Here is a 10,006-nt window from a genome sequence, read left to right on the forward strand (position 1 = left end):
TTTTTTTTTTCTTGAGGAAAACACGTTTTAAACATATTAAACATGACTATATTTTGGCATTTTTTCAATGTTTTTAGGGACTTTTTATGCTATCTTAACTCTGATTAACTCTGATCCACCATGATGGACATATATAGTGGATCTATTAGAAATCCGAAAGACAAAATTGAAGCATTCAAAAACTAGATGATCAATGAGGAAAGAGCTCTGATCTATTTACCAATAGCAGATTAATTGGACTACAGTGGTAGAGGGTTTTCACCTCCTTCAAGGGGTTCTACTTATAACATGTTTTCAGATATTATATCTCATGGAAAGAAGGGAATGAGCGCATATATATATATATATATATATATATATATATATATATATATATATATATATATATATATATATATATATATATATATATATATATATATATAATCACTTCCTTATCGGCGTTCATCTTGGCCGTTGGCCGTTACAATCCAATGGCTAAAAACACACATTTCTTCTATGGCGTTGCATCTATGCTTTCGACCAATGATGAATATCTAAGTTGTGACTCTGGGTTAACCACGATGGAACCATTGATTGATGGTCCATGGGTATTTGTAATCTCGGGTGAACCATGATAGAATGGGTGGACCTAAATAAAAAAGATGGTCTGTAGTTAGGTATTCCTGAGTTAACCATGATAATGAGTGTGGAGCCATATCATAAGGACTGATGGTACATAGTCATGTCACTTATTGACCACGATGGACCGTAGGTGGACCCATGTCACAAGGACCATGGTCACTAGACAAGTACTCATAGTTTAACTTAATAGACAAGGGTGGACTCTCTTCACATTGATCCATATGGCTAATTAATTAAAATCATAGCTCAACTAGGAGGTGACCCCACGCGTACAATTAGTGAAGCCCTATGATATCATAGATTAATCATAATAGATGGGGTGAATCTATGTAATAACCATATGTGCGCATTTGGATTGCCAAAGTCCTGTTGATGGAAGAGGAACCAATTCCAATCCCACCCAATTTTCCAATGTTAAGTTAGAAAAATGAAGGGAATCAAGAGGAAGGAATGGAACAAAGGAGTAAAAATGCCAGAATCTGTTTTCCTCCCTACGGTGGTATTACTATTACACAACTGTTGAAATGGAATTTTTATTAGAATTTTTCTGAATTTTATTTTTTATTTTTTTTTCCATGAGGGAAAATCAGAATAGGAATAGGAATTGAAAAATATGATGCCCATTCCGATTCCTGACTGATACCGGCAATCCAAATGTAGCATATCCGGATACTTTATCATATCTTAGCAATGGAATATGAGTTCATGTATCGATCGAAAACATGGTAATGCCAATATCCACCACAACCACATCATCATCATCTCTCTCTCTCTCCTCCAAATATATCCATGTACTTTGCTGCTGTTCACAATAAATGTTTCCCATTTTTTGTCTCTCAAAGTACCATGGATGCACATGTCTGGCTCTAGAAAAGCACAATTATAAGAGCGTATACGTGTCTTCTCTATGTCCTCCCCCATGCATCTCTCTCTCTCTCTTCCTCTCATGCTTATCCAACACTTGCCTTATCCAAACAACCAACACATCTCCGCCAAGTGGCCTGACATCATACGTTGGATTGTGAAGACGAGCTAATCCGAACATCACACGTGTATAGGTGACTGTTTCAGATGGCCCCCCACAAGTCATCTTTTTATAAAAAGATGCTTAGGTCACGGTCTCAACGAAGCATATGTTCTTTTATAAATGCTGCCTTTAGATGGGGCCCACCCCATTCTCTAAAGAGGGACCCCAAAACAGAGGCGGTCACATGAAAATCACAGGTCATACGCACTAGGGTCTTTTTAAAAGCACTGTTGTAATAAAATAAATTTAATGACGTGGAACCTTCAATTTGCAGTTAAGACACCCCATTTATATAATATTAAAATAAGTAAATAATTTCTTTAATATAACATACTCTATGATGTGGAAGCTTCAGTAGGTAGGAAAATTAAAATAAAGCTTGTGTTTGAGTTAATTAAAGCCTGAGTTTGCGTTGGTTTGGTCATTTCTTGGGAGAAATTGATGATACTTTCACGAGATTTAAGGCCCGATAAAGACGTCGGTAAATGGTTTTTTTTATATATATTTCTCTGGGGAAATGATATCAGCACAACCATATTTTAATTATTGCACAAACTCAGCTTGTCTTTTCATTTTTAACTGGCTTATGATGTATTGCAAGTGTGATGAAAATTCGTTTAATGAGATATTTTCTCATTATAAAGAAGAAAATAAAGTCGTTCATGTAATATTTTCTAATGCAAAATATTATAAAATGCATTTATGGGGTTCAAAAATCATAATAAAAAATTATTTATTGGACATCTTATTAGGCTGTGATAATAAAGGAGGATACTAAAAAAACCAACTAAAGTAAATTGTAATATTTCAAAAAGTAAATAGATATATGTTCGCCCAATAATATCATTTTTACAAATGTAAATATTTGGAAGAGGAAATAGTTTGTGAGCAGTTGCTCAGATAAGCTTATATGAGCAGAGCTCACAAACCATGGGGGGGCCACATTTTTTGGGGCATCCAAAGCATTCATTTGAAAGGCCCTTCCATGGATGGGGTGTGTACAAAAAATCATCCCTGTAGGATCATCCTAACCCTGCCATTTGTGAAGGAAAAACATGGGCAGAAATATGGACACACATTGTCCGTTCATTTTCCCTCCACCTTTGAATGGGTTAAGATGATCCTGTAGGGCTGATTTTTGGTACACACTCTATCCATGGAATGGCCTTCCAAATGAATGCTTTGGATCTCCCCACAAATGTGGTCCCCCTATGGTTTGTGAGTTCTGCTAAGATAAGCTTATCTGAGCAGCTGCTCGCAAACCATTTCCTCTATTTGGAAATCTAGAAAATACCATTAGTTCAATTAATTTTTATAATTTTTTTGAATATTTTAATCGTAGTTTGTAATTTCATATGACCTTTTATGGAAAATATCTATATATTTTAATATTTTTATGTATTTTGTTATTAATTTATTACACTTGGTATTATGTATGTCTGGACCCGATGTGACTCACCCTTAAAAGCTAGCCGTTAAGGGGAGGGTGACCAAGTCCTTATAAGACCATCTACATCCATTCACTTTTCCAATATGGGATTTTTGCTTTTGTGATGATACACCAACTGCATCTGCAACCCAATCGAGTGATGGCTGACTTCTACACTAACCACATTAATCGGTAACTGACTTTCGTTAAACGAAATAAAACATCAAATCATTGAGGATCAACATCACTTCTTCAAGCAAGTTCAGTTATAAAAGTTGAAGAGGGGGGCTCCAAGCTCTAGAAATGGAGTCAGTGATCCTACATCTAGATTCATAGTAAGAACCCCCAATAACCTCCTCCTCCATGCGGAAGTAACGTGGACTATCTGCCCCTCCATGGAGTAGCAACATGGGAACTATGAGATCTTCACTTAGGGATTTTATCCATTCTTGAGGGCACACAGGAGTTACCACGCCCTAGCTCTCATGACACTTGTCCGCCACCAATGTAGAACTCACCTTTAAAAACTAGTCATTAAGGAGAGGGTGACCAAGTCCTTATTCATGACCATCCACATTTTACTTTTCAATCTTTGCTTTTGGCATAGACGCCCAACAATGTAGGTGGTAATTAAAATCTCCAAACAGAGAGGCTTATTCAAGGATACTTTGTCAAGATAAGCGCGTATTATTGGTGACTGATATCCACACTACTGAATTTAGATATTGGCACTACTCTTTTTTACAGTTTTTAATTACTATATTTGGCTTACAATCTCAATGAATTATTTTTGGATAAATTAAGAAAGCATTCGTAAAAACCGTAGCATTTCAAAGATTCTATTACATTCAATTGGAAGGAGGGGCTGTCCCAAGTAAAAAAGGGGTCGAATATATCATTTCCTATAATTATATTATAATCAATTCACGTAGTGGAGAGTGAAGACATCGAAGTGGCATGATTAGCAAAAATCAATTGTCACCCAGCCATAAAATACTGTGCCATGCCAGCAAATGACAATGATACCCTTAATATATATATTTTTATTTCTTGAGTGCCGCTTTATGGGAAAACAACTCATTAATTGCATTTTATTTCTCAAATGACAATTGGGTTTTGTTGTTTCAACTCTTCTCACAATCGGATGGCGTGGTACAATTGTAAAGACTAATTTGCCCTCAAGTGTAAACGTAGAGGAATAGATTCTTTTGCCATATGACTGCAAGAGAGGAAGAAGAGGAAGAGGAAGAGGTGAGGAGGATGAAAAAGGAAAAAGAAGAATCGATTCCTTTTTTGCGCCAATTTTTCTTCATCATCTTATTTTTCATTTTTTCCGACATCTTCCAATTATTTTTAACGCCGATTCTTCTTATTTCTTTCTTCTTCTTCATCTTTTTCATTTTTCAACATTTTTCATTTTTTCGGCTTCAATTCTTCTTTTTCCTTCTTCATCTTTTCCATGTTTTCAACGTCTTCCATTTTTTCCAACGTCGATTCTTCTTTTTCCTTTTTCTTCTTCTCCGTCTTCTTCCTCTCTTGCGGTCATTGGCACAAGAAACACATAGAAGAAGAAACCCTTATCCGGAGAAGACAAGAAGAAAAATGTATCAATTGCATGCATGTACACTTGGAGGGCAAAAGGGTCTTTGCAATGGTATAGCTTCATTCAAATGTTAGTAGTGTTGAAAGTACAAGTTACCTTCTTTCCGGAAATAAAACACAGTTCCTGAGTCATTTTCACTTAATAATCTGAACATTAGAAAAATCTGAAACAATAAAGAAATTTTTGTGTTAATAAAATATACAAGTGCCCACGAGGAGGCGCATGGGTACTATAAAAGAAGTCCTGATTTCATAATATTCTCAGAATTTCACGCAACGACAGTGCGTGGATTTTATACCTACATATTTTAGATGCTGAAGTCGGAAATGTCTATTTTAATTTTTTTTATTTTTAACATTTTCGAAGAAGCAGAAAGATTAGAGGAAGTCGGGGTTAAGGAACACTTTTTTATTCTATCCGAGAGTTTTTTGGAGTATCATATATCACCATTTCTAAGAGTTAATTTCATAATTTTAGCTAATTGTATTTGAAAACTATTTTTCATTTATATATTTATAATTTTTTTTTACTTAACCAACTCCCCCATTGGTCAACTTTTGTGGACCCAGAAAATGTAAATAACTAAAAGAAACACATCGGCAGCACAACATGAAAGATGATATTGAATTCAACTCAACTTGATAACCTTATTATATATGTTTTTAAAGTTTTATTTGTTAAAATTAAATAGTTAGACGGGCGGATTAGGTTTTCCCTTGCTTGTCCCCGTCACCGGAAAAGTCAATTCGAGCGGTCGATAAGGAGGAGCACGTGTCTAGACTCATGACCGGGTACGTAGTTGTCATTTGTCAAATCCCGGCCGTTTCGAGTCGCATCTAAAAATCTCATCTTTTCCGGCCATAAGATGATCCTAGCCCTTCTACTTATAGAGATTTCGATAATATGCCGTTCCTCTATAGATCGAAGGGTTGGGTTCATCCTATAGAAATGATTTTTTGGGCACAACCTATTTACCATTGTGGCCCATCACAGGACGGTTTGGATCATCTTATAGTGTGATCCGTACATTACTTTTTGAAAAATATGGGACCATATAAAAACTCCATTAACCATACCAATATTCTTAATCATAAGGATTGAATATGGAGAGATGTTACAATTAGAGTGTAAAGATCGTCCCAGATAGAAGAAAAAAAGAAATCTAATTTATAAGGTATTTGATAGCTATTGATAAAATTAAATTTATAAGATACATAATAGGGGAATAGTTTCCTTATGATTCTACCCTCTTTGGTAGCATTTCACCCCGTTTGTTGGCTTTTCCTGAAAATGAATTTAAATTTTGCTTCGGAGACAGAGGATGGAAAAATTATTTCACATATTTAATTAGGAAAATGTTATTAGCACTATTGTATTTTGACCGGGGCATTGCTCACTTTATTAAAAGTGCGGTATGGCCCGCACCATAGGATGATCCAAACCGTTCATTAGATGGGCCACAACCTAAATATGTTGTGCCCAAAAAATCATTTTCATTGGTTGATCCTAACCCTCCGATCAGATCAGAGAGTTAGGATCAACCTATGGAAATAATTTTTGGGGCCCGACCTGTTTAGGCTGTGGGCCATCTAATGGACGGTTTGGATCATCTTATGGTGTGGGCCATTCCGTACTTTTAATAAAGTGAGGAGTGCCATCATAAAAAATACCGTAGTGCTGATAACATCTCCATTTAATTAAATCGAGTTCAACCTTCTGGCTTTCATATTCTGGTAATGGCACTACTTTGATTTATGCTCTTCTGATTGGATGTTGATAGCATCTTCCTTATCGTTCATGCCTTAAAAAGCCATTTAAAAAGGTATAAATAAAACGTAGCGAGTAATGCCATTCCCTTGTCAAAATATGGTAGTGAGGATATCAATTCCAATTATTGATATAGTACAGATTAATGAATTCCAAATGGTGGGGCCGGCTACCTAACTTGGCCCTCCTCCGTCCTCAAGTATCACGAAATTACCTTATAAATTGTTTGTCAAAACGATCGGTTTCATGCCCTTTCTCTTTCTTATTTAGAAAACCAAGGTGGCTGATGCAGACAAAAGCTGAGAGAGTCACGTGCCTCCTTTGATGTGGACTTTTCCTTTTCTTACCCCTCCACTTTTTCAGTAGATGACGACATCAACGGTAAAGCTTTTTTCCAAGGCAGTAACATTCCAACAAATATTTTCAGGGGTAATTTTGTCATTCCAATTTTCCAAGGCGCAAGAATTCTGGAAATGATATATTCACCTCCTTTTCTTCCTTGGGCCACCCATCGTACTCTAAATGTGCAGGCATAAATACACTAGAGGGGGCTGGCCCAGAGAAGAAAAGGAGACGAATATATCACTTGCCAAGTATTTTCATAGAATAAGTGAGTCCTTTTGTTCGTAGACTCAAAACTGTTCATCATTGGGGCCCGCCACAGAGATAGGCCATGATTCGACTTTGGGCCAAAACGAAAGGCTTAGATCATCAAAATGGTGGGCCCCATAACTACTTTTACCTCTAATCTCGGGAAATGTATTTCCACCGTGTTAGGCCTAGAATCAGTAACAGATACGACAGTGACGTAAGAGCCGAGCTGGAGGACCCGAGGAGCCGAAGTGAACGAATTGAATCTTTGAGGAACAGAAGTGAAGGAGCTGCGTCCTGCACAAGGAGCGAACGAGGTCAGAAGACCAACCCGGAGTGTTATTCCGGACAGGCCCTTCGACACTCAAGTCAGTATGAGCAAGAGTACATGGCTAGTTTAAGAGTGGTGGGTGAGAAATCATTATCCTTGTTTATGAGCTTTGGAAGCCCTTTTTATAGAAGGAAGCCTGGGGTAGTTGGGGAGTTATTACTCCAGGACAGGTGTCGACCAGTTATAGGTTCGAGCTCACCTACTCTGCTGTAATTACCAAACTACCCCTGCTGAAGTGGGATCTGCAGTGGGCTATCCTTGGGCCACGTGTCGACAGCTGATTGGCTGCTGTTTTTATACCCCATCACACGTCTTTTGCAGAATTTTCTCACCCTTGTGTTTGTCTTTTCCTGAGTTTTCCCACTCCCTTTGGTTTGTCTTTTCCTAAAAAATGGTTTCCATGGAAATGACATCATTGCCAGAAAAAGACAAACAGAAGGGCGTGGAAATATCATTTTTTGCTAATCTATTTCGCAGGTGTTATATGAAGATATACCATGTGGAAACCACCCTCTAAGAAGGGCGGTGATATCCCCCCTCCCCCCCCCCCCCCCCCTTAACGGTTTCTGTGAGAGTGGTTCACTGCCTTAGGATAAATTCACCCCTCTGACGTTTTTCTTTTGCCCTTCTAAGAATAAGGTAAGTCAAACACTATGTTTCTGTTGGGAGAAGAGACGCTGATGAAGGGACTAAAATCATCAGATTGAGGTGGGACCCCCAACCGGAAATGTGTCAGTGGGTCGGATCAGTGCATCCGAGCATTTCCACGTGGCACATGTGGGCCCCAAAACAAACAGCCTGATTCTTCGGGATTTTGCTGAACAATTAATCCAGAGATGTCCCAAAAAACGACAAGATTTGGGACTCAAAAGGGGTTTAACATTCTTCAGTTTTATACATTGAAAAATCTTGTAATCCAATGATATTTCATAAAATCTTATCTGAAACAGGACCCCACTGAAACCGAAATTACACAATCTCAAGTCCAGAAAGGAGATCTTTTTCCAGACATTACAAAAGTTGGAATTATAAAAATCCGCTGAGGGATAGATAGATAAAAAACAGAACTCCATTTTCAGTTGTTTTAGTGCTGAAATTATTTTAATACGCAAGAGGAAATAAATCTGAGAAATGAAACAGATTGAGAATGGATCCGAGATCAGACTATCAGAGATGATGAGTTCCCCTTTTCAGAACAACGGGACTCTTATCTCTTTCCAAAATTCCCAAAAGAAAAATAGTGGTTGAGCCCATATTCTTGAGTCGTAGAAGGGCAAAATCGGAACAGTAGAAAGTAGAAACCGGAAAACAGAAATTATATGACATGGGAGGTCCGGTACGTCTCTCCGGTCTCGGCGGGGTTAAATTATTGAGCAGAGGAGCTGTCGCATTCACCTCGGTCAGGAGCAAAACAATCTAGGGGTGCACCTCGGGTCGGGTTCAACCCGAAAAAAAGTTGGGTTTGGTCAGGGTAGGGTCGGGCTCATGTTGAGTAAATGGTTCCTCGGGTCTGGTTTGGGTTGGCCTCAACCTAACCTAACCCGACCCGAGTTGCACCCCCGCCTGGGGCGGCTTGTTTCGTGCGAAGATCTATTTAAAAAAAATTGAAAAGAATTTATTCCTATGACCACATCAAGAATTTGAGAAACCACCACCACTTGATTGTAACATTTTCTTGCACAACTCAAACATTTCAATCCAAATAATATGCCTAAGATAACTTCAAATTAACTATAACGTTTTTCAAATTGACTCCCAAATATCTTAAATGGACTCCCCATTTGTCTTCTCTCTCCTCTGGGTTAGAGAGAGAAAGTCACATGGGGAGTCGATTTATCACTCCCCATTTCTCCTTTTACCAAATTTACTGCGCTGGTCCCTAGCTAATCCCATTAAGTAAATATCTTTTTTTTTTTGATAAATCCAATATTTGTCGAGTATTATGTGGGAATTTATATCTGCACTCCTCATTTTGATAATGACATTTCTGACTTTATAAAACTCATCTGATTAGCATTAGGTGGGTGGTAATAGCCTCTACAGACCATCCAAGAGAAAAGTATAAAATGAAGAAGAGCGTCGTACCATTATAAAAACAAGGAGGCTTAGACATCTTTTCTCATATTTTATGGGGAAATGATAAATTCTCCTCTTTTTTACCTGGTCAGCGTTTCACGTGGCTGGGCATTTATTTCCGATCATTATTGGTAAATGATATTTCCACTCCTTTGGCTTTGCCAGAAAATGAAGAACAAGACAAACAAGAAGTAGGTCGACACAATGCCTTCTTGAGGAAAAGACAAAGAGGATTGGGTGTTTTTGCTGGAAATGGAGGTGACAGTGTTGAAATAACTTCCGATTTCTTTTTATGCTAGTAATATTTGCACTACCATGTTTTTATAATTGAACCAACTCATCTTGTCTTTTATTATTTAACGAGCTATCAAGAGTTATTACGTTTCCCAAAAAGATGACAGAAACCAACTAACAAAAAGACAAGTTGAGTTCGTGCAATTATCATAACATTTTAGTGCCAATATCAGTGGCGTACCCTTTATTATGTTTTTTTAATAGAAAATACTGATTTTTATAGTATTCGCAAAAAGTGAAAATACCAGTTGTCGTGTCGTCGTA

The sequence above is a fragment of the Tasmannia lanceolata genome, unplaced genomic scaffold (genome assembly GCF_043159265.1).
Source record: "Tasmannia lanceolata isolate RefF3 unplaced genomic scaffold, GAP_Taslan_0.1 ptg000008l, whole genome shotgun sequence".
NCBI classification, from domain to species: Eukaryota; Viridiplantae; Streptophyta; class Magnoliopsida; order Canellales; family Winteraceae; genus Tasmannia; species Tasmannia lanceolata.